This window comes from Rhea pennata, chromosome 4, assembly GCF_028389875.1.
Source record: "Rhea pennata isolate bPtePen1 chromosome 4, bPtePen1.pri, whole genome shotgun sequence".
In the NCBI taxonomy this organism is placed as follows: Eukaryota; Metazoa; Chordata; class Aves; order Rheiformes; family Rheidae; genus Rhea; species Rhea pennata.
In genome coordinates this window covers 61,604,220-61,628,989 of record NC_084666.1, presented here as the reverse complement: position 1 = coordinate 61,628,989, position 24,770 = coordinate 61,604,220, and the positions used below count along the sequence as shown (strand labels likewise).

The 24,770-nt window shown below is 36.4% G+C and overlaps 1 long non-coding RNA gene across 2 annotated transcripts; it reads right to left on the bottom strand.

Moving 5' to 3' along the window:
* Positions 1-1,443: 1,443 nt before the first annotated feature.
* LOC134140026 (uncharacterized) lies at positions 1,444-22,882 on the bottom strand. 2 transcript variants are annotated; one of them, XR_009958320.1, is made up of 5 exons: positions 22,762-22,882; positions 16,737-16,849; positions 10,397-10,565; positions 6,127-6,178; positions 1,444-4,358 (listed from the first exon to the last, which is right to left on the bottom strand). It is a non-coding gene; the product is annotated as an uncharacterized LOC134140026 (long non-coding RNA). The 2 variants fall into 2 exon arrangements; XR_009958321.1 differs by having other exon boundaries at positions 22,793-22,882.
* Positions 22,883-24,770: the final 1,888 nt, after the last annotated feature.

The window sequence follows — 24,770 nt, the reverse complement described above, 5'->3', positions numbered from 1 at the left end:
GACACATCTAACATTCCCCCCAACACACCACCCCCATCAAGAAATAAGAAAGAAGCTATATTTACTGGACAGATTTGATAGGAAGGATTGAGAACATAAAACAGAGAACACATGTTCAGCAATGAAGATAAAATGTAACACTAAACAGCTGTGTCAATTCCTTGACCTTGGGGTAATTTCTGTACCAAATCCAGACATTAAATTCTCTGTTAAAATAGCGTGTGACCACATCACTGAAGACCACAGAAGAGCACAAAAATGGAGGCTTACCAGACAATCTGAAATGTATTGTGGCAGCCCATTGAGAAATCCAAAAGATAATTCTGCGAGATACTTTAAATGCATTTCATTTTGAAATGTCTGGAATGTCATCATTTTAATGTTTTTGAAAGCACTGCTGAAAATGGTGCTGAACTAAAAACATTTCCATATTGAAACATTTTTAAGATAAATGAAAAATACTCATTTGTTTTATCCATAAAATCTTATTTTGTAAAGTAATAATTACTAATTTATCATCAATAATTATGAATTAAATACAAATACTGATTTTCTAAAATATTATATATTTAAAACTTTGGGCAAGTTATTTCATTTTGCTTTCATTCCTTTCTGATAACCTAGCAGGGGTGGCAGTATATGTAATGAGTTAACATCTGCACCATCTTTTCAACATTTAAAGCATTGAATATATCAGTTTGCATTACAGCTAGAGCTTCACTATACAATGCAACATGCAGCTTGAGTCTAAGTAGGCAGTCTAAAAGTTAAGCATCTAAATCCTTATTTTGCTATGTAAAGCAAAATATGCACGCAGAATAAATTCACAAATATTTCCTTTAATTTAAAGCTCCAAAGATCAGAAGTAAGAGCTCCATAGCATGAAGAAAACTGTGAGGAAAGTCTCTGAAACTTGTGACCAAGTACAAAGCATTTACTCCACAAGTACCTCTCAAGGGCAATGTTATATTCAGCAATGTAAGTGCAGAAGATGAGAGGATGTTTCAGTTCACACCAGCAAATTTACAGTGAAGCAAGAATGAAACTAGTCTCGGATCAATGAGGAGAATATGCATTAAAAAAAAGGCAGCAGACAGTATGGTAGTGTACTTCTCAGACTCTTCTAACAAGAATATAGCATGCAAGTCATGCATAATTTTGTATATATCTGCATAAATAACACAATCAACAGTACTGAAACCCCAGTGTGGCCTGATGATTTTGAGTATTTATAGGACCCTGTCTGGCAGGTTCCTTATCTATACATAGACATTCACAAATTAAACATTCCGATGTTCTATTTTATTATTTCATAATAGTATATTCTGAGAGAAAGCATTTGGGAAATGTATCTGTTGCTACTGTCCCATATATCATAATTTATTTAATCCAAAAAGTGTTCAAAAGAAATTATTAAAATCACTTTATTTCTTCTCTGTTTAGGAATGTTCTATTTAGGAATGACATTATGCATGCATGATGCAAACTGAGTTTCAAAAAGAAAAAAATCTTCTGTTTTTTCTGCTGTTCCCACTCTGAAAAGAAAAAAAAAAAAAAAGAAATCCAAGGCAGGACTAAGGAGTTCTGACAGAAATACCAAGTATGATTTTTATTGTGGAAATTAAGGAAAGAAAATAATCGTTTACAAGATCATTCTCGTAGGATTTGGAGAATTTCCATAAGAAGAGATACAAGGGAAGTGATGAATAGCTTGGACACATTTCAGTTAGGAGGTTTTTTTCTTGTTACAGCAATCCTCTCTAAATGTGGATCACTCCTGAGCTGAGAAAGAACTATAATCCATAGGTGCCATTTAAGTACCCCATAAATTTCTGCAAACTCTTTCAGAGTAGACCAAAGCAGCCAGAATGGCAGCCAAGGATCTGGCCCACTCGATTAACTTCTAAAGATTAGTTAAAGGTTCAGGTTTACACTGAGGCCACAAAAATGGTTAATTTGTGGCTGATCTATTGGATGCAGAAAGGCAGATCTCAGTAGTGAACCTGAAAAGACTTAAAAAAATCCCAGAACATGGAATCTTTTCTTCTCCAGAAAATATTTAGAAAGAACTGTAAACAGTTCAAATATAGAAGACACTGAATAGCTGGTTCCTCTAAAGTTTCTGCAATTTAACAAAATGTTACAGCTCAATGGAATGAATTATGCTTTTAACTATAGAATCTAAAACAACATTTATTGCGCCAAAGGAAATAGTATTTATTTTAAGAGAGTGCTATTCAGCATGGTCTTTGCTTCATATGGCTTTATTTTTAGACAGCCAAAGTAAGGTTTTCATTTTATTTCTCATGCTTGCAAACACAAATTTTCAATATCCTTGTGTTTTGAAGGAGTCAGAGAGCTTTCAGAAGGTCATTCGTGTAGATTTCTCATGATGAGTGCTGCTAGAAATACTGTAAATATAGATCATGAAAAAATTCAGTGACCATTTACAACAAAGATCTAGACAGAAAATATCCTGAAAAACTGAACAATCTTGATTTTAGATAAATACTTGTTCTTATGACAAGTGATTGTCCTGGACTAAAATACCTGGTACTTCCCAAGAACCACATGTGCTCTTGTGGCAAACCATTTACTACCTTGAGGCAACTGAGTAAAGCACTGAAGCACTTACAGGTACCTTATTAAATTAAAGGTGAAAAACTGTAATTTGGTCAATCAAATATACATACCTTGTTAATTTATAATGGGATCCAAAAGAGCCAAGCCAACTGAGAGAGCTACCACCAGAGGTGGTTTCCCACCTTTTCATCTCCAACTGCACATTCCCACACCTTTCTTTGTACTGACAATAATCATCATCTCTCCACAAGGTGAACCAGTATGAGGAGCTAACCTGCCAGAAAACCAACCTTAAACATGCAGTTTTTCCCCCAGTTCTGCTACCTGAGGTAGCTTGCCAATGGGATCAGACAAGCACTTGTGCTGGTGTAGGAGAAGGCCTGGAAATGCACAGCCAGGAGCATGGGCTTGGGAGGGAGAGTACGTGGCTGTTCCTCTTGGCCAGAGCTACGACTCAGGTTGGCTCAGCTATTTCATCACTTTGCCCTATGAACGCTCATTTCAGGTTGTTTAGGAGAACGATAGCATTAGTTTATTCATATTTTAAATGGCTTACACTGCCTATTTATACTGTTATTCCTGTGTTGGGAGATCTTTTTGTCAACATAATGGTTGGGAGAGGGATAGAAGAAAATAAGGACAGTATATTGTAGTAAACTGAATTTTTAGATATTTATATAATAGAAAACCGAATGCCAAAATGTTACAATAAATCCATCTCAGTACCTAAAGTGATAGGTCATTGTATAAACACTGTATCCTGGACATATTAACCACCATAAAAGCACATACATATTTATATGAAGATATACTGGTATGCAATTTATTGCAATAGTTTGGCATTCCATTGCCTATAAAAGTATTTCTACTGAGATGGAAGAAGGTGCACTTCTGCCTTCTGACCTTTATGTCTGGAGACAAGATCATCCCTGCTTTCCCTCCATAACTAACGAAAGACACTTTTGGGGAGTGCTATTCTGAGCCTTAATTCACATCCCCTGAAGCAGAGAGGCAGGATTCCCTGTTGAAAGAAAGAACAGTTGATTTTTCCCTAAGAGTTCTACTGTGGGATTTCAGCTCGAAGTCGAGACCAGCCTTTCCACAGTGGTCTTGTAAGAAGCAATTGCAGAGGAAACTGCTTTGTAATCAATGGGACTCAATGTTTTTACGTATTTTTGCAGAAACACAAATTTAGAACAGGAGATCTTGAGAGAACAATCAGCAACCTAGACATTTGGTTGCTCATTTCCTTGTGAGACTGATCTTAAATCCAATAGATGAGAACTTGAATTAGAGTCAACAGATTTCAGGGCAGTACTGAACTATCTGTGCAGTTGTGCAGTCTGTTGTATCCCTCTTGTATTCTCACTAGAGTTGTTGCACTTTTATAAATAAATATTTCAGAGGGGCAGAAATGCTGGTAATGTCACTTAGTTGGTATGCCAGAGACTCACTCTTTGTAGCTTACCCTCTTATCACTTCCAAGTGATGAAGGCAGTCTAACTGCGAGACTTCAGACAGGTATCTCCCAACATCCTCTGCTAGAGCAGCTCCCTTCTGAACACCTTCTGGTCCAGAGCTCCTGGTGCTCGCGTTGGAAATCACTGTCCCAGTCCTGCTGCTCAGTGAGTCATAAAGAGCTGAGATGGAGTGGCTGAGCAACCTGATCCAGGGCATGTTTTCTTTCCATGGGGAAGCTCTTGCTCAATCTCTTGCTGGAGCTGTTCCATCATGTGTTCATAAATATTCAGAGAAGTAGATTCTTGATGGTTCTCCTGAAGAAAATTAATTATTTATCCATTATTTATACTCCTGGCAAGTACCTTACTACCTGACTGTGGCAGTGTGTGTGCTCTCTCTTATTCTCCTGCTGGAGCACTCTTACATGGGATTAATTTACTCTTCAGTGAACCAGAAAGATGTTGGCAGAATAACTGATTTGATAGCTCAGTGATTCTGTCATGCTCTTGGTATGCAGGAGGCCAAGGTTTCTCTCTGGCCTAAAAAAAGCATTACTTCTGACAGACATTGCTGGCTGTTTAGCTTCTACTTCTCCACACGGAGAACAAGAGAACCAGGTGGGTCTTAGGTGGGTCTTTTTTTTTTTTTTTTTTTTTTTTTTTTCCGAGCGCAAAAATACAGGCGGAAAACAGGAAACACTAATGCTCTAACAAGATATGAGCTGACTTAGATTTTAAAAAAATATTTTTTCATCTTTTTTTATTTGAAGATATTTTTAATCAATAAGGTTAAGAGGATGATTTCTTTTTATCTCAGTTTAACTTAAAGCTGAGTGTTTTTTAACAAACCGCTAGCAAACATTGCTAGTTATCTTACACAGTTAACAGCTAAGACCAAATTAGAGGTGCTCCAAAATCAGGAATTCAGATCCAGTGACAAAGTCAGTAAATACCACAGTTCTAAGGCAGAACATTTTGAATCCTCAGATGCACCAAAGAAAAGATCAGTGATTTACGGAAAGAGTCCAGAATGCTCCTGTAAAGCTAGTGTAAAGTGTTACATTTAGAAGCATTACTGCATAATTACAATGTATCTTAAATAAGAGAAGGGCATTTTTATCCTTCTCAGAATTGAGCCATTTAGCAGCTGGATTATTATTGGTTTCATCACTATTAGCCACATTCATCTGCAGGCAAATCACCTTTCCCTTCCCTTCCTGGTTGAACAAGGATGTATCCCAATACCTACTCAGGTTAACGGGATTCTTTTCCCTGTTTTCAGTGAATCATCTTATGAACATTGTAAAGATAACAGCTTGGACATGCTGAGCTGTAAATATTCCTAACCAGCCAGGCTAGCTTGCAATCTGTCAAGATTACTGCTGAACCTTGAAAATCATTTTGCAGGAGCAAGTCAGAAAAGGTTTTTCTAGACCACTTTTCCCAGGCACTAAAGCCACAGAAGCGCCGAGACAGAATTATGTAAGACCTGAACAGACTGTATATATTTGCTAGACTTGTATATATTTGCTGCATACAATATCCAGGAACTAGTATCCCAAATGCTGTCAATAACTATATATTCAAGTACACACCCTCACACAGACAGAAATACATTATAGTTAGAAGAGTAACAGATATAGTTAGCAGAGTAACAGACAGACACACAAAAAAAAGAAATAAAATGAGGAAAGCATTACATACAAAAATAACTTTAATGCTGATTTCAAGAATTAAAATTGAATGATTCCAAGATGCCAGGAAAGTGAGCTGGATTTGGGTCCTAATCATCTGGCTAGCATTATAGTTCACATTTAATAACTTGCAGACTTTCTTTGTTCAAAGTTTCCAACATTAACAAAAAGTGCTCTGGTTTGAAACATACATATGACAAATTTAGGCATATCTGTTACAGATTTCTCAAGTGGACCAGGAACTCATCAAATTCCTCCCCACTCTCCTTTAAAGAGGAATGGAAGAGAAATCTTCCAAGCAGAGGAATCAGCTGTAGGTAAGATGTCAGGGAGATATCTCAGGTTGACAAAGTCCCTACAAAGAAAGGTAAAGAAACAATAAAACTCACCTGGTCAGACACCAGAAGTTGCTTGTGTAAAATTGCTCATGAAATCTTGTCCCTAGAAGGATGTAGATATATTGCTGACAGTGCTCATTTCATGCATACAAGCAGATAAACCATTTCAGGAAAACTAGTAATGACAAATATAAATGAATCAATCATTTAACTGAGACGATACTTTAAGGTCATTGAAAGCTGACTTGCAGGGTGTCACTAGGCCAGAGGTCTTCAAAGTATGAGCCAAACCCCAGCAATTTTGGAGGTGTTGTGCTGGAAGGACAACATATGCATCTGAAGCTGAAAGAGTGATGAAAAGACTTCCTCAATAGTCACTGTTGGCCTAGGTGTACTTTGTAGCTTCCAGCTTTTTTGCTGCTTGAGGTTCTTGTTTGTTTCATTTATTTCTGTATTTTTCTCCCAATTTTTGAAAAACTTTAGCACCAGTCTTGAACCTGTATGATTACCTTGGTTCAGTGGTAATGGAATCTGAGAAATACATACATTTTTCTGGTATGGTAAAGGTCTGATTTTAATGTTATCTTCTCACCCTGCCTAATCAATTCAAGGGAAATACACACATCTGGAAAAGCTGGCTATGACAACCTCAATATCACCAAGATTATGTTGATGTATTCCATAAAAGTTCACTAGCCTTCAAATCAAATACAAAACACGGGTCTACATTCCCTGGTCTGTTTCATTAGTCAGGCTATGTGAAGGAATAAGAGATTGCAGGCAACTTCAAAATGCTGTGAACCCACTATGACTACAGTCACTCTTAGTACTGCCAGTACTGCTGCTCCAGTAAGAATTGGAACAGGAAGAGACAGTGAAGAGGAACTGTGAGAATGTGATGCGTGTCAGCTATTCCTAAGTCATCCTAAATGTGTGTTAGGTATTATTGCCAATTATCACAAGTCAAGGCAACCCTTACAATGGTCTAGCCATAAATAAAAAGGCAAGGACCTATAATAAGGTTCAAAACACCTCTTTTCGTTTAGCAGAAACTGTATGCAATCGTGTAAGTAGTGCTGAATCCTTACGGCAAACAGGTTTTGGTGATCATTTTGTAAATGCTTTCAGGCACTTCCTGAAACAAATGAGGAGGTCATTAGAAGTAATTTTATCTAAAATACATTTTATGTACAAAGCATCCTGTTGATGAAAGATAAAGAAGGAAATTAATAACACATTACCCCCCATACCCACAAACATGCACACACGCCCTCACAACATTGGAGACTAAACATTGGCTTTCCAAGATGAGATGAGGTCAGACCAAGTAGTAACGAACTATTCAGAGCTGTGAAAGGAGACATGTTTGAGTCTATGGGGAAATAAGTCAGCACTGAGATTTTAGGAGGAAGAGAGTATTCTCAGAGTGCTGAGAAAAGGAAAATAATTTTGACAGCAGCAGTTTGGACAGACTGAATGGGAGAGGGAAGAAGAAATTCAGTCAGAAAGGGGGAGGCTATGGAAACTACCAGTACATAGGCTTGTGTTGAAACAGTGGTGAGTGGGAAGAAGGTTGACTTCTGAGAAAGAAGGAGGTGTAAGGCTTGCAAAGGCTTTAAATATAAGTGGAGGAGAAATGCAGTAATTGGTTTAGTGACCTAGAGAGCATGGAGTGCTAATAGTAAGAGAACAATGAAAGGACGTAAAAATAATGACAAGTACAACTTGCAATCAGCTAGTCTTCAGATTCATTTAACATTGTCAGAATGCCATTTCTTACCTCTAATATATTGCACTCAGCATACTTTGGAATATTGAAAGTAAGAAATGTATTCTTATTTACTGACTAAAACCCCTCAAATAAAAATGATCCTGTGAATTAAGGGCAAACTGTCTAAATCAGTTCACTGGAATTGAACTAGCTGAATAAGGAAACTTTCAGTTTCCTTTTCAAATGGAATTAATTTGCAAAATGTAAATCAGTAATATAAGAAACTTTTCTTCCTTTTTTTTTGTTTTTGTTTTAACTCTTTGCAAGAGTGCCAACATTTCACAACATTTCCTTTGCTGGGTTATCTCAGGCTCCACAGAACATCTATTGTTGTAGCATGAAAGATCTTGATAAAGGCACAGCTGTGAATGTGATCACTATGTATCCCTTATATGTAGCATGATATTTGCTCTCTCTATTTATATGGTACAAAACGCTACCGTAATGGTCTTTACAGTTCTCTATTTATTGAGCAAATTAAAGATGATCCCATCAGTTCTTTAACTGAGACTTTACTGCCTGCATTCTCTCCAGATATATGTCAAATTTAATAAGCATTTGCTTACTGCTTGCATTTGGGTCACTTAAGAGCATGTGTTTGCACCAACCCAGGCTTCAGAATTCCGTTGCTCAAAACAGAGAGAGACATTTCACAGTGGGACATCTGACCAAATGAGAGTATTTTCAGGCAAGGGACAAAAACAGTGATTTCAATATTTATTCTGCTCATCATTATTATTCAGAATAGGCATGGATGAATAACTGGGTAATTTATAGAATGAACAAAGGAATACATGCCTTTCAGTTACAATAATCCAAATATAGTTCATGCTGACAGTGACTGAAGCAGTTCTTATGTAATGGCCCTTCGCTGAATGGAATAAAACAAAAGGTGACCTTAGTATTGCTCCTGTTAGACAGATGGCAATGTCATACATAAGCCTCCATCAAAATTGGAATTGATGGGCAGTTTTATTGGATGCCTGTTTGGAAACAGGAAATAATAAAGAATTGGCTCATCAGCTACTTTTTGGGGGCACATACATGCAACTCGCAATATGAAAAGCTCTGTATCTCTGTCTGCCTGAGCTTGGGCAAGGTTGTTGCTCTTGTTTCTGAGATTTCAGCAAACAGAAGTATTGTAAATAGCTTTTGAAAAGACTGTATTTTATTACAGGAAGAATCTTTAACTCAGCCTGGATCTTTATCAGCTTTACAGCACTGCTTCTTTCAGTATACTAGCACCAAATAAATTGTATAAACCAGAAGGAGTTTTTCACATTTGCAGCACCATTTTTTCTCTTAAAACTTGGAAATATGATAGATATCGTTTTCATTTCAAGCGAAATTGATTGCCAGTATAGGGCACAGAAACCTGCTGAATTAGCTTAATCTCCTTAATGGTATCTAAGCTTTGGCTCAAATAAATATTTTTCTAGTAATTGTTATGAAATATAGAGCAATTCATACCCCAGGTAATGATTAGGCACAGGAAATGTTTTCACTTAAGCTTTATGCATACTATTACTACTTATTTTATTGGTAAATATAGATTTATCACAGTGAATACCAGAATTAGTCATCCAGAATTAATATACCAGAATCAACTATCATTCTTTTTGTCTTTTTTTTTTCCGAATTAATTTTACCACACTTCATAGTACTGATTATTGGGATAGAACAGTACCAAAGAGTGCAATGACAGCTGCAGTCTTTACTTCAGGAGCTTTGTCATTTAAGATCAGCAGGAATTATTCTTATGCAGTCTGCTTTTTACCTCCGCTTGGCAGCAATTCTGAGAGGAAAAACCCATTCTCACAGAATAAAGCCACGTGGAAACACAATATGTTTATAGTCAAGCTTCTATCCTCAGGTTGACACAAGCTGTAGGAAAACTGTTTCCCCATGCTGACTTCTGTCTAAACTGCTTCTCCATGCTGACTTCTATCTAGTGATCTTTCTAATTCAGAATTGCAGGGAAGTCTTTCCATTAAAACAAACAAACAAACAAAAACTAGGAAAGCCTAAAGGAAGACAAAAAGTGGTATTCCCAGATAATACTCTGCAGAGTAGTAGTTTCTTGTTTTCTTCATTGGAAAACCATCTTTCCTTCAGCTTGTGGTTTTTCTCTATGATTCCTCCTTCCAAATACCACAAATGGATAAAGAGCACCTAAATAACTTAATCACCCTGGAAAGCTTTTCTGTACCAGCCTTAGTCACTCTGCAGTCATGACCTTGCTGTGTTCCTTCCTTTTAATGACAATACCAGAAGGGCTAGGAACATTTTCTTAAAATATTCTGTATGCTGGGCTCACAAAATATCATCAAAATGGTGTCACTAAGAGATATTTTCCCTGCAAATACGTGGTCTGACTGCAAAAGTATCATTGAAAATACTGGCCCAGAGATTATAGTTCTCATTTACACTCTCTCTCATGAGCACTGGCCATCACCACAAAATGTGATCTTAACACATGAAATGAAGTGTATAAACTCATGAGGAAATGGTGATAGACATTAATACTGTGGAGGAATTGTATGTACTCACCAATGAAAAAGCTTGGGTTGTCATGCATCAGGGAAAGTAGTGACCAGCAGTATATACAGAGAGCTGGTTGTAGCTAGATATACCGGACAACATTAACCTCTTTTAAGAAATGTCATCATGGTAAAGCTGTTGCAGGTGGCATTAATCTTGGAGAAGGGTGGAAAAAACACTTTTAAAGAATAAAAAATAGTATGATATCAGACATAGGAAAAAATTCCAATATTTAAACATTATTTTAAGGTACTTTCAAGCATTTTTTTAAACATTTAAAATGTAAGCAGCATTTTAAGGTTCAGACAGTATTTAAAGAATTTAAAAATATTTAAAATAGTATTGGTTATACTACACATACATGAAGAGTTTATAAGCATAGATGGATGTCATGAATTACCAGTATGTGTGAACAAACTTTATAGGTCTGAAGAAACTCTGTCCTACAGTGAAATGTGTGACAAACAAAGTCTGTATCCTATATGAACCCTTTGGTGCTACAATAGAAATACAAAATAGCAGTACTACTCTGAGGAGCTGTTACATACCCTTCTCACACAAATGAAATGACAAAATAGCAGCAACAACATAGAAAAACTATACAACCCGTAAAAAGATACATTTAAGAGAAAACTCATTTCATCTGACACATGAGAGTGGGACAGCATGCCCATACTTTATTCTAGGGAAGTATTCTGGAATTATTTGCCACACTGTGATTCCAAAATATTAAACTGAAGTTAACAGGCTGGACATATACTTACGTAATGCATAAGACTTATATAAGCATAAGACATATATATGCATAATCCTGATAATTAATGGAATACATGTGGAAGACATCTGGACCACCCATATTCCCATTTGGTTTATATAATGCTTTATTCCGTTAAACACTTGCTAATACCTAAATTATGCCAGCTTTATAGGCATGCTTGCTGTAATTACAATGGTGCTAGGACATCCTGCATCAAACAGGACCTTTGTAAGACCTACAACTACTTCCCCAAGCTGCTTTAACAATGAAGGAATTGAAGTAGAGGTTTCCTTTATTGATGTGGACCCTTCCTAAATACATTGTGCTGGATACATCAGGGTTTTTATCATCATCTAAACATTGTAAAATAGTGTAGAGCTGACAATAACATAGAGTCAGCATAGCTGAATATAGTATCTGTTGGCAGATTAAAAAAAAATAAAAAAAGAGTACAACAGAAAATGTACTACCAGTTGTAGAACTGTGGCACACAACAAAGGAGATTCATGTAGTGGTGCATGTTCACCTAAATATACATATATATACAGAATATGTCAGGCTGTCTGCAGAACAACGCACTCTGCTATACCCACTGTTTCAGGGGCTACATTCCCTCATGTGCATGTCATGATGCTGTCACAGCACCTGGCTTTCCTCTCACACTGCTCCCTATGGCTCTTACGGTTTTCTGAAGTCCAAGGGATGAATCAATTAGAAGCAACCTAATGTATTTCCCTGCAAAAACCTGAGGATGTGTGTTTATAGACATCTAAAGTGTTCATTACATTGCCTGTGTGAGAATCCCAGGCTCATTAATTAAGGAGGCAGTTCTGGACTGACAGCCTTGATTTATCTCAGCAACAAAAGGTTATAGATAACACTGATCAAACAGCAATTGCTGGCACAGTGGTAAGAGGTAATTTTGTGGTCAAAAATTAAACCAAGAGGCATTAGAGTGGCACAGTGTTGATTTTTACCTCTTTATATATTATTATATATGTATACCCTCAAACACTTGTGGGGCTCTTTCTTCCTGGTATAGGCTTTGCATGCTGCAGTATTTGATGGGTCAAGAGGAAAATATCCTTATGGTTAGGGGACAGCAGTCGGGTTTCATCAGTAGGTGAAGTTCTTCTTGCTGCACATTGCATTAGTGATGCTCCAGCTTTTACAATAACCAAGAACAGAGGGAATGCAGAAAGCTGCTCCAGCTAGAAGCCTCTCTCCTAATGGATTGTGATTTTCTGTCCTTCCATAGGGCAGGGAACAAAATGCCATCCCTAGTTCTCTCTCTCTCTCTCTCTTTCTTTTTTAAAGTTATTTCAAAAACATGTCACATTATGCAGGTATGCCTGCATTGTTAGTGAAAAAGTTCAGATCTATGCCTAGTACTAGTACATGATTTTTATCAGTGTATGTCTTAGAGAAATTTACTGGTAGTTCTGGTAGTTCTTTCTCTGTAAAATGTGTACTGTATGTACTAGATCTCATTTGAAGCCCATTTTTTAATAGGAAAACTTTCTGAGATTTCACAAGTCACAGAAACAGTCTTGTCTTGAACTCAATATTTGCAGGGATAGGTATTAAAAGACAGTTAGTTTAAAGTATCCCTTTAAACAGCAGATCAGTTGAATGATTCACTTCCAGCTCATTTCTACTAGAATTAAGATAAATTAATTGTTTTTTTTCCTGTTTAATTCTACTTAAGTTGTGAAAGATTGGTCATTATTTAGTCTTTGTTTGATATTATGTACTGCTAACCATGAATTTGTTTGGGGTTTTTAATATTGTTTTTGGAAAACAGAAGGTGTCAACCCCAAACTAGGTTTTATAGCAATGCCATTACATAACTATCCAATTAGTAGCACATTCAATGCTATTAATAGCAGCTTCTACATCTAAATCATTGTGTGTAATGCAATAATGACTGGCAAGAAAAGCCTTCTTATTAGTTATTTATTCTCAGAAGAGAATACATGAACTTCATGGAGATTTATGAGAGGTGGAGTAATGTACCATTAGTTGCCAGGAGGCTGCCTGTGAGAGTGCTGCTTGCCTTTCCAGACACTCAGGAGATTTTTAGAACCACTGGGTTTGTTGAAACAAATCTGCTGAAGTACCAGTACCTGAGCAATCATACCTGAGCAGCCGATCCATGTGACAGACTGAGCAAACGGGGAGTGGGGAAGGGTGGGGTTTTTTGTAAACTTAATACAACCTTGCAGTCTGAACATTGGAGCTTTGATTAGGTATTGAGCAAACACTGGTCTAATGTTCACATTTCCCAGTATCTTTTAATCAGGGTTTGACGTATGTGAGCTTCATATGTATTTATATTTTATATACATTTCATACAGAAGGACAGAACAGAGCTCAGACCAAGGTAGTCCAAAGCCAGGAACTCTCAGAAGCCTTTTTCTTTGAAATAATGTCTGTGATTTAGTATTATGTACTAAATGTACATAATGTGACATAACGTAACTAATTCTTGAAGCCAGACAGCTCATATGAACTAAAGCTAGAAGACTAGGTCCTCATATGATGATGTTTTTCTGTGGTTCAGCTGGAATGCTACCCTACAATATAAAGCTGGTTTTAATGCCCTTATTTGCAGTTTTTCATAATGTCAGCTAATTTGGGGTAAATGTTTATCATACTAAATCCACACAAAGGCACATACAGAGAAGAATCTGGAATCTTATGAAAAAATTCGACTGGAGTTTTGATCATACTAAGCTGCTTGAGCTTCTGACCACAAAATGTGATCCAGAACATCTTGTATGAGACACCATTTTTAAAAGGGAGATCAGATATCATTTCTATTTAAAAATAGGCACATGAAGAGTTGCAGCATGTGAGCTAGTTTGAGCTTTCACTCCTCAGTTCCTGAATTCTAAAATTAAAGTAATGAATCGGTGAAGGGAAAATATCTTTCCATGCTCTGATAACCTTCCACGCTTCATCACAGAAATCTGCTTTTATATCAACTGCCCCAAATTGCTAGTAAAATCACTTCTCCTCCTGAGGGCTGTATTCTTCTCTCCTTGGATCTCTCTCTACTCTTGAAGTTCAAACTGTTGTATTTGAGATTTTGCATCTCTTAGTCATGCTCTGCATGTCTTTACAGCATCACACTCCCCATCAGTTGCTGTCTATGGGGATATAAATCTCTTCCACTCCTTTCTCTAGGCCCAAGACACTTCAGAAATAAGGAATCACTTACACCAGTATCACATGAGTGCAAACCAAATGGACCTAGGTGAATACTGATTCAGGTTTCTATTTCTACATTGCTTTCTTATTGATAGAGTTCTTCAGTCCCTCTTCACTTGACCTACAGATATGCATGTCCTCCCCTAACCCAAAGAGATTTACATGAGTTAAAATACAAAGAGAACGCTTAAATTCTTTTATAGGAGCGTTAGATCATGCACTGTAAATCATTAACAATGTTTTCTTACTCCTATCTATCTCATATTGCTTTTTATTTGCTTACTGTAAACCATTTAAATTTCATAAGCAAACTAAAATATAAAACTGAAATACTAAAAAGTGAAGTCTTATTTTACATCCCTCCATCATCTCTTTGGTGTTCTGCACAATAATAATAAATGCTCTGATTTTCTTATATTTCTTTTGCTATCATGATAACATATTATTTTTTAAAGTCCACATATTAATCATATTAATTAATGTTTGACTATTTTTTTTTCACATATCTACAGAATACATGGGAGTCCCAACTGACTTCCATACAGTGATGGTGAATTTGGCCTATTCACTTTTTTAAGATTTATGTCTAAATCTACATGGAACAAGTTATGGTTCTTTTGGATTTTCTGGCAGGGAAGTGGAAAGAAAATAATTACAATTAAAATGAGATTAACGAAAGCCTATAGCATGTTTTATACCTTGATATTGTAAGTGTCACTACTCCAATGCATAAAAATGAGTTCTTTACAATCTGGAAATCTGATCGTGTCATTAACAGAATGTAATTTGTTGGTATTCAAAGGAGATAAAACTTTCCCATGATTTAAAATTACTTCTTTGATATTTACAGAACAGGATTAGATATTGCTTCAGTGTGCGACTTCTTGCACACTGTTCATATTTATGTCTTTCTTACTCCAGAACTAGGTGGAAAACAACTGTAAGGTTTTCTTTCTGAAAATTTCACACTGATTGAAATAGTTTTAAAACGCCTTGATTTTGACAAATTTAATTTAAAAACAGAACAATAAAAGCAAAGATTTGAATAATGGATGTTCAAATGTGAAATTCAGCAAATCTTTCAGAACAGGAACAATCTGAAAAATTTCTGAATCTTATCTGAGTTTCAGAAGAGACACTGCAGTGATTGCATCAGATTAGGCTGCTAGTCTCCCATTTTGCTGAAAAAAATAGGGTTCTTTTTGTGCAGAGTCTTTTTGTATGGTAAATGTTAAAAATGCCTGGCATAGACTTGGCTTAGAAAAGCAGGCTTCCCACTTAAACCCAACAAACCAGATTCACCTTTGGTGTAGCTCTGTTAAGTGAAACAGACTTACAGAAAAATGACGATGACCCACTTTGTCTTGTAAAAAGCATGAATCTGATGCTCAGATAAAGAATCATATATTGCATGAGTGCTCAAAGCTACTTACATGAGAGAAGATTGCTTTTATAAGTAAGGATTTGTAGGATCAAACTAGCATAAGAACATAAGAAATGCCCTGCTGCGTCAAACCGAGGCCTATCTAGCCCTGTATTCTGTCTGTTACAGTGGCAAGAGGAAATGCCATATATGCATTTGAGTACTGAGCCTAGCTGCTTTCTGCAGTCCATTGCTACCTCCCCACCATCCTGCACAGCTGACTTTTATAATAATACATACTATATCCTGTATATATAGATAGTGAAGAGGGATGCAAGGGGGATAAGCCTGTGAGATTTTGTGATTTGCAGAGAGCTACATTGTATCGCAGAAGATGTCTCTTTAAAGGAAAGCTGTTCAAAGCACTCACAAGTAGTTCATTGGATAGTTTTACTGAACTCTTGACGTGGAGGTAACTTTAGCCAGTGTTACAGCTGCGAATGTAGTAAAAAACACTAGTTTATGTATCCCACAGTAATCATCATGTATATGTATCTAATTGGCTGGCTTACCCTCCCAGACAAGCTAGTTTCTTATTTCAAAGCAGTCTTGTTTGCCAGCCATGACTAATGGGCTTGTTAGTGCAAGTGACGTGCTGTTCTTCAGTCTCAGCCATCACTTTTCTGAGCAACAGCAGCCCAGCTGAGTATCTTGCAAGCGAAAGAGGCATCATGTAAGCTTTTTGGCATCCTGAATCTAGCTTTATCTGCTATGTACACAGCACTGATAATATTTCAGAGACCACTTAAAAAAAAAAAAAAAAAAACTATTCAAGCTGCTTTACTTCTGACAAACTTGCAAATGAAGTATTAACATGTCCCAGGAAATTGGGAGATAGAAGCTTTGTATTTATTTCAACAGCTCTGCCACAGAGTTTAGAAGGTACCTTCTTGTCTGCATTTATAAATTAACATCGCTAGAAGAATGAACAACAATAGCTTAATGAATAAACTCACCCATTATCTGTAAAAGAATAACTTCATCTGTGATAGAAGATTGCTCCTTTACTTCACAATGTGAAGACAGGACTCTAGTTGTGTTGCTTCTTTCATCACCTTCTTAATCTCAGCTGAAAAAAAATAAGACACTTACCTGACCTTTAAACCTCTGACTTGAGGAAAATACTTTTTTGGATGACTAAAGCAAAGTAGTTCTATGTAGTTCTCCTTCTCCCTGCAGTCATTTTCAAGGTTCATTCATTTCTTTTTGAAGTAAAAAAGATGAATCATATCAAGCATCAGTAACTGTGTAGGTTCTACCAAATACACACATTTTTGCAAACTCACGAAAACATCACAAATCTCTTGTGTGAAAAAGATGAGCTAGTAATAAGGAGGACGTTCAGCTGAGACTTAGATGCTTTTTTTATATAGCGTGTTGTGCTTAACAAGTAGGGTTGAATATCAGTCCCTGCTATTTTTCCCGAACTGTAAGTTTGCTCTATCTTTCAGATATTTTTCAGGTGGATGGATACATTTAATAAGTGAACTTCTACTTGGAAGGAAATCATTTTACATGTTTATATAGCAGGAATGTATATGCTTTTACGAAAATTATTTATAAGCAAATGCCGTAGTTAAAGTTATGTGCATTAGGTCAAATATTGAAAATTTAAGTTACCATGAGCTGGTGAACAGAATAACAAGAACTGAGAAATTCAAGGTAGAGATACTTCCCAGTGTTTACCAGTAACTGAATAGGAAGCAAACTACTCCAGAACTGAATGTTTCCCTATCTTTCCATGCTTCTAAGTCAACACTGACTGCCCTTCTCAAAAACATGCTTTTATCAGATACAGGTTGCTACGCTTAGTTCAGAGGTAACTTAATGAAATATAAGTCTGTTTTACAACGGACATCAGACATGGTGATCTAATGCTCTCTTCTGGCTTTAATAACTATGACAGAAGAATCCAAATGTAAGCAGGTAATGGCTTTCTCACAGACTAGCTAGCTTTTACAGGGGACCTGGGTTCAGCCATGCCTGTGATGAATTGCCAGCTTTATGGCCAAGCCTTCTGGAGAGGTTATCTGTTGATAGCTTGAAAACTACCTGGTCATCATTAAAACTGAAAGAGCTCATTTGGAAGAACAGCTGTAGAGAATAAACGGGCTCCTATAGGGAATCCTGGATCAGGAAAAATAATCTAGCTCATATACAATTCTAAGGTGTACAACCTGCAACGATGATCATGTAGGAAGCAGATAACCTCTGCTACAGATCTAAAGCCAAGAGATGATTGACATGCTAAACTTTTGGCCAACATTTTAGTTTTTTAAAAAAGTAAAAACAAACCCTGGAGGAACAGTGTAAAACACCTGGGTACCATTTCCTATTCAACTTGGAAAAGGTTTTGTCTTTCTTGATAAAAATTTGGAATAATTTAAGAAACAGTGAGGTTATTACTGTAGGGAAAATGTGTTTATTAGATCACGATGTATGCCTATAAAGGACTATTTTCAGATTATGACTTTTATATCCATTGCAAAGATTCAGAAAAGTTTTTTCAACGAATAATATTTTTGACAGAATTTTGTAAAGATTTGATAGTGGGAGAATAGTTGATTTGTGACAAATTTTTCACTGAAAAAAATGGAGATAAATTGATTATGATAATCTACAGTGGCCTAAAACTAAATGATTTTGCTTGCTATATAAAATGCACAGAGTCACCAGATTAGTTCGAATGCTATCAAATTAATAGTCTCTGAGAGGAGGAATGGGAAACAGCCCGATGAAAGCAAATGCCATGTAGAACTAAATGGTTCTGTTTCATACTGTCAATAGCAGTCCCTACTTGATCACTGTTCATCTTTCATTAACTTAGTAATAGGCTTGCTTAACTGATTATTTGATAGATTGTTTCTTTTTAATCATATTCACAGAATTGCACAGAATGGATTTAATCTATGAAACTGCAACATGGGCAACAAAATTTGAGGCAACAGGAAATCTCAGCAAGAAATGTATAAGCTACTTGGCATCATTTCCAAATTTTCATCTGATTCCCTTGCAAGTAAATTTGCCTGCAGGCCTTGCCTTTGTTTTAGGCCTGCCACACACACACAGGACTAGAAGGAAGTTCCCGGGTCTTTTAGCTTATTAAGTGCTATCAAAGATAGCTGCATCCAACATTGCCTTTTTCTAGCCTGACTTCCTCCTTCCTCTGCTAATCAAATTGAAATTCTATTCCATGCCAATATAACAGTAATGGCTAGAAATCTTTGCTTTATGTATTCATTTATAGCTTGTAGCCATTAGTTCTGTACAAATGTTGTCCTTTAGTTTCCACTACATTTGTCTCTAAATGCTGTTAATATCACTTCTGTGTTGAGTGTGCAATGGTCTTCTCTTTCAGCTCTTGTTTTTAGTCTCCTATCATAAGTTAGGTTTTCCATTTCACTGTCATCCTAGAATCTTCCCCTGGCAGCTGTTTTGATTTGATTTTTCTCTTTCTCGAATATGGTTATAACAAATTCTAGATACTATTTGGGAGGAGATCTCACCAGTTCTTCTATATTTCTGCTTAAAATACATACACATGTATTTATAGCTATATACCTTCTGGTACATTCTAGTAACACAAATCCCATCTGATAATCATCATCTGATTGATATAAAGCCAAGTCTATCTCCCATCAATTGTTTCCAATTGATGAAGAAACCAAATACTTAGACATCCAACTAGACATCCAAGATTTAGGGAGGATTTAGTCCAAAAAAGGAGATTCCCTATCAAAGAAGAGAGAGCTTGGACAGTGGCATGAGTATAGTACAGCAGACTAAATTTTTGATTTATCAAAACTTTTTCTCTTACCTAGGTCATCCTTCCACTGGCACCTAGTGTCAGAGAGAAAGACAGCTTCTGTGGGATGACTGGTTCCCCATTTGGTTTTGAAATATAAATTTTACATAGTTCTTTTCCCCTTTATTGACGAACTAGCTGACTACTTAACTGAAAGAAATTAGAAAGAGTGCACATAAGTACTGATACATATTAACTGATACCTTTTCTAACTAATCATTCCTTTAAAATAGGGTCTCAAGTTTCTGCTGTATAGCTTGTAACAAAATAAGATCTGTCTCCAAATTCTACTTTTTTTCTGACTTCAACAGCATATTACTGTATTTATGGGGGAGATGTATATAAGTTACAAAATTTGATTGTATAATAATAGCTGTTCAGGGATTTACAATCCTTGATATCTCTCTAATGCAAAACTAACTGCCAAATATGTGAGATTTTCTTTCAGGAAAAAGAATTAGCCACGTACAATGAAATCATGGGTCATAGCTGTTTTGGAACTTTTCCAAACTTTTGTCAGGATTGGCTCTGAAGACACATATAACCTCTAGCTGCAAGCCTCTTGATGACTGGGACCCTATAAATATCAAGGTGGAAAGTAATCTTTGCTTATAATTGTCTAAAGAAATAAGTTTTTGTCTCCTTTCATGATGTCATTGACCTTTAGAAAAATAATTGCTAAGGTTAAAATGTATTCTGGTGATCTACTGAGCAGTAAAGTAGCTTACTCATAGTCAAGATATTCCCTGAGTGCTGGTACTTGTGGCCTGCTGACTATTTGATTGTGACCCTGTATTAAGTTTTGGAGTTCGATGGTTTGGGGGAGATGAGGATAGATTCTGTGAATTGATCTAAGATTGAGAGGAGAAATGTCACTATTTTATTTAGAGACAGATCAATGGAAAGCATTTTCAAATACTGATTATTCATGAGCTGAAAATAATTACTAATTCCTTTCAGCAAAAGAATTTTATTTAAAATGAACCTCATTGTTCAGAAATAACTCCCAAATTTCCATCCCATTTGCTTTCTCCAAAAGTATTAAATATGATCAAAATGCTCACATAGGGAATCAACCAAATGATATAAAATTAGTCCACAGGGAACAGACCAACTAACAGGAGTTTTGAAGACAATAAAGAGATGCACAGGGGAAGGTTGCTTTCTTGATTTTGTTTTTAGCAGTGCAGAAAATATCCCAGAAGGCTGATCTGGTGGATTGGAGTACAAAGGTTTATAATGCACAGCTGAGGATTGCTGAGCATCCCAACTAGAGAGCTGAACATGTTTCACAGTGAACTGCGATTAATTTTCGATTCTGCAGTAAAAAAGAAACCAGCAGGATTATGAATGGTTTTCCTTGAACAAGGACATGAGGTGGGAGTAGAGGAGTGTTATGTTTCTGGAGCTGACAGGCAAATCTCCAGTGATAATAGTGCCTACTGGCACTTATGACCTCATAGATTATGAAATAATATTTCAAATAACTCAGAAAGACATAGAAGAAAATATTTAAAAGGATCCTATTAGAAATTCTTCCTGGCCTACAAGAAAACAGAAAATTTGCAAGCACTTCGCTGGCTGCGTAAAAGATTTTAGGACATTTTGGATAGTTCTCATCTTATGGGGAACGGTACAGGAAGGGTAGACTAGTAGGGAGACTCTTAAGCTAAAATAGAACGGAAAAGTATAAACAAGAAAGAGATACCAAATTTTATTTTACCAAAATAAAATTTGAGATTTTATCAAAAATTAAGATGACAAGAAAGATATCAAGGAATCATAGCAAAAGTGAAGGGCAGACATTCTATTCTTCTATTGCAACTGATAAGTAAAAAGAATTGGAATCTTTAGATACTTACTTTCTTGAACAAAGCTCTAGGAACTGAAGCAGAAAGAGGAATTCATCATTAGTTTCTGCTACAAGACCATCCTTGAACATCAAGAGTAGGAGTTCTAGCTCTTTAAGTGCCTATGATTGTACTTAATTAATTCAGTATCTATAATTTGAATGGCTGCCTCAGGCTTCTATTACGAAATCAGAATTTCCACAAATTACAAGGGAGCTCCCTAACTTGAAAAGTCAGTTCCAACAGTGAATGATGGTATACTTTACTTGGTGTTTGTCAGTTTTACAAATTAAAAATAATGTTATATCAAAAGAGATAAAAGAATTAAACTAAAAAATGCGACCAATCATTTAGAACTTCATAAAAACACTTATTATATGCTCCAAAACTCCACATACTTAGTTTGAAAAAAAAAAACTGTGCTGGTTAAAAAGTAGCCTGACTTTGAAAGAAAGGAAAGGGACAATAAAGCAATATAAATATTGCTACCCTAATTTCCTTGGAAGTCAGGCTGCTGCTCTAAACAATATATCCTTCTATGCAAAGTATGGGCAAATCCACAGAACAAACAGAAGACAGAGAAAAATGATAGCAGTGAATGTAAGTGAAAACTTAAGAAAGGAAAGCAATGGGCACAAAAACACATACATGGCAAGCAGAGTTAAAACACTGGAAGCTTTTAAAATACCCCTTTGTTCACTATGTTGTCCACGACAGCTTCCACGAATAAAAGGAGTATCACAAACTTTGTTTCCAGGAGTAAATTGTTTGGCAAGATGAGAGGTGGTGAAATATCAAGCACCGGTTGCATACTAGAAAGTGAAGAACAGCAGCATTGCTCTGTTACGGAAAGTAAAACGAAAATGCCATTTTGAGTGTAAAAAATACAGATATACTCAGTAAATATAATTGTCTGCTAAAAAGGGCCAACATCTGATTCAGGCCTATTAACATCAACGGCAGCTTTTGAATTTGACCATAAGTAAGGAGGTCCCTTTTCTGTGTTGATGTAACAGTCTGTCCCACTGCAGAACAAAATTTTACAATGATGCCATGGGGTGGTTTTCAAAGCTTTCCTTTCAAGAAAGAACTACAAAGCATCTTCTGATATACCACAGTCTTAAACACATAGTTAGCAAGAAAGTGATACATGCAGTTTTTGGCCCGAGCACCTTTCCCTTCCCCGAGTTATTTATATAAGTAATTAGATCATACTCTTGTGTTCTCTTTGTCTCCTCTTACAGCCTTTCATTAAACTGTTATTTAAAATAAGTATTTCCTCCCTCTCTCCTTCCCGCATGCTTGCCAGCATTAATCAACTCTCACCTTAACAAAATCATAGAGCAGGATCACAAACCTGTCCATTTCTTCTGAACTTGATGCTTTATTTCAATAGCTCTGCTGGATCCCACTCTTTCAAACGTCTGCATTTCTTGCAAGCTGAGAGGCTCCAGTTTCATTTTCTTTATGGTAACTACTAGTTGTGGCAAGCCAAACGGACATATTTTTCAACTTAGATAATCCCTCTTCACTTGTATCTGAGAATAAGATGCAGTCAATGCGTCTTAGTATTAACATGAAGACAAACAAGGAAGCCAAGTCTATAAATTGCATGAGATAGACTTCTCCCAAAGGACAAGAAGGAAGTAATGGACTAAAGGTGCATATGTAAGGCTAGGCTGTGTCCCTAACAAGATATCTGTGGAAGGGAGGGAGAGAATAAATCATTTCCTTATTCTCCTGTGGAACTGCATTAATCTTTCCTCAATTAGGTTTTTCTTACCTATTGCTTTTCCCCTCATAAACAAGTGAATAAAAACTGTAGTAAGGAAGGAAAGAGGGGAGCCACAGCCAAGGTAGAATGTCAAAAATATTATTTAGTAAATTATTCTTTCAAAGCAAGCGTCAGTTAAGATATTGTGATTAAGCAAAGTATAACTCCTCTCTGAACAGTTTATGAACTTACATGGCTTATGCACTACATTTTCTCTGCCTAGAGCTCACGTGCTAAAATTAACCCTTTATAGACTGCTTCATCAAAGAGATTGAGGTGACTATCTTGGAAAATGCGCCCCTACTTGTAGTGCCATTTTTTCTTTCAGTTACTGAATCCTGATGCCTTCTTAACATAGCCTTGAGGGCAAAGATTTGTTTATTCCTCCTCCCACCTTACTAGCTTTGAATATCTCAAGAAGAAACTTCCATTTTCACTCATATTCTGTGCAGACTGTTTTCTGCTTTCTGTTAGTGAAAATGGAAAGGCACAGTAACTTCTTAAGTTCAAGTTTTTGCTCTTACACATGTAAAAATTTTTGTGGTCTATGTAAAATAAATATTTCTTCACTGTGGAAGTCTGTTTACAAAGTGCTGACTTTTTAAAAGATAAATAGTAGCCTACTAATCTAAGAATACAGGAAGTTATGTTGTACATCTACAGTAGATCATGTAAAGACACCAAGATGCATTCACACGTAGCTTAGGTGTGTTGAAAGTATGGATTTAAACACAAACTTCACAGACTTTGAAATGTAACCTTCAGATTCTCTCTTCTTGTTGAGGCATACATATTACAAATCCCATTAAAAAGATGGAGAAACATAAAAAAACATAAACAAAAATTATTCACAGATGTCTTACCCAACTGCTGTTTACAGTCATTGAAATCATAGTCTACTGCAATGAACGAGCTCTACTTTCTCTATTTCTGCTAAAAATTGAATATATCCACATATCTATCTATCTTCTGATGTATCCTAGCACCACAAATTCCTATAACCATCATTGATCAACATAAAACCTTGTATATCTCCAATCACTTGTTTCCAGCTGGTGAGTACTCTAGATACGCAGACATCTAGTGGTCATCTAACGTTCAATAGATATTTAGGTTCATTGAATGCAGTAAAATTCTGACCCAGAACAATGACATTTCCATAGCCCCGCCACCTTGAGATGAGTAACAAAAGATTGCAAATTATTTCAGATTCCTGCAAATTATTTGCAGACCCTACTATGCACATATTGCCATTCCTCTGCTGTGGTCTCTAGCTTTTCTTGCTTTCTCATTTCCCTTCTATTTGATTACCTACCCCCTCCCTGGAAGAAAGGGAATAGTCGTGAATGTCCATTGGTTTTACCGCTGCAACACTGTTCACTTTGCCTTTGTGTTCTACCACTTTCTTCACCCTATGTCTCTTTACAGCTTAAATTTTTTGAGGCAGGAACTAATGCTCTGCGTTTTCACAGTGCCAAGCACAATTGTGATCTATTTCTTGGCCCTCAGGTGGGCCAGCCCTGGGGTGTTTTTGTAATGCATATGATTCATTAATATGAAG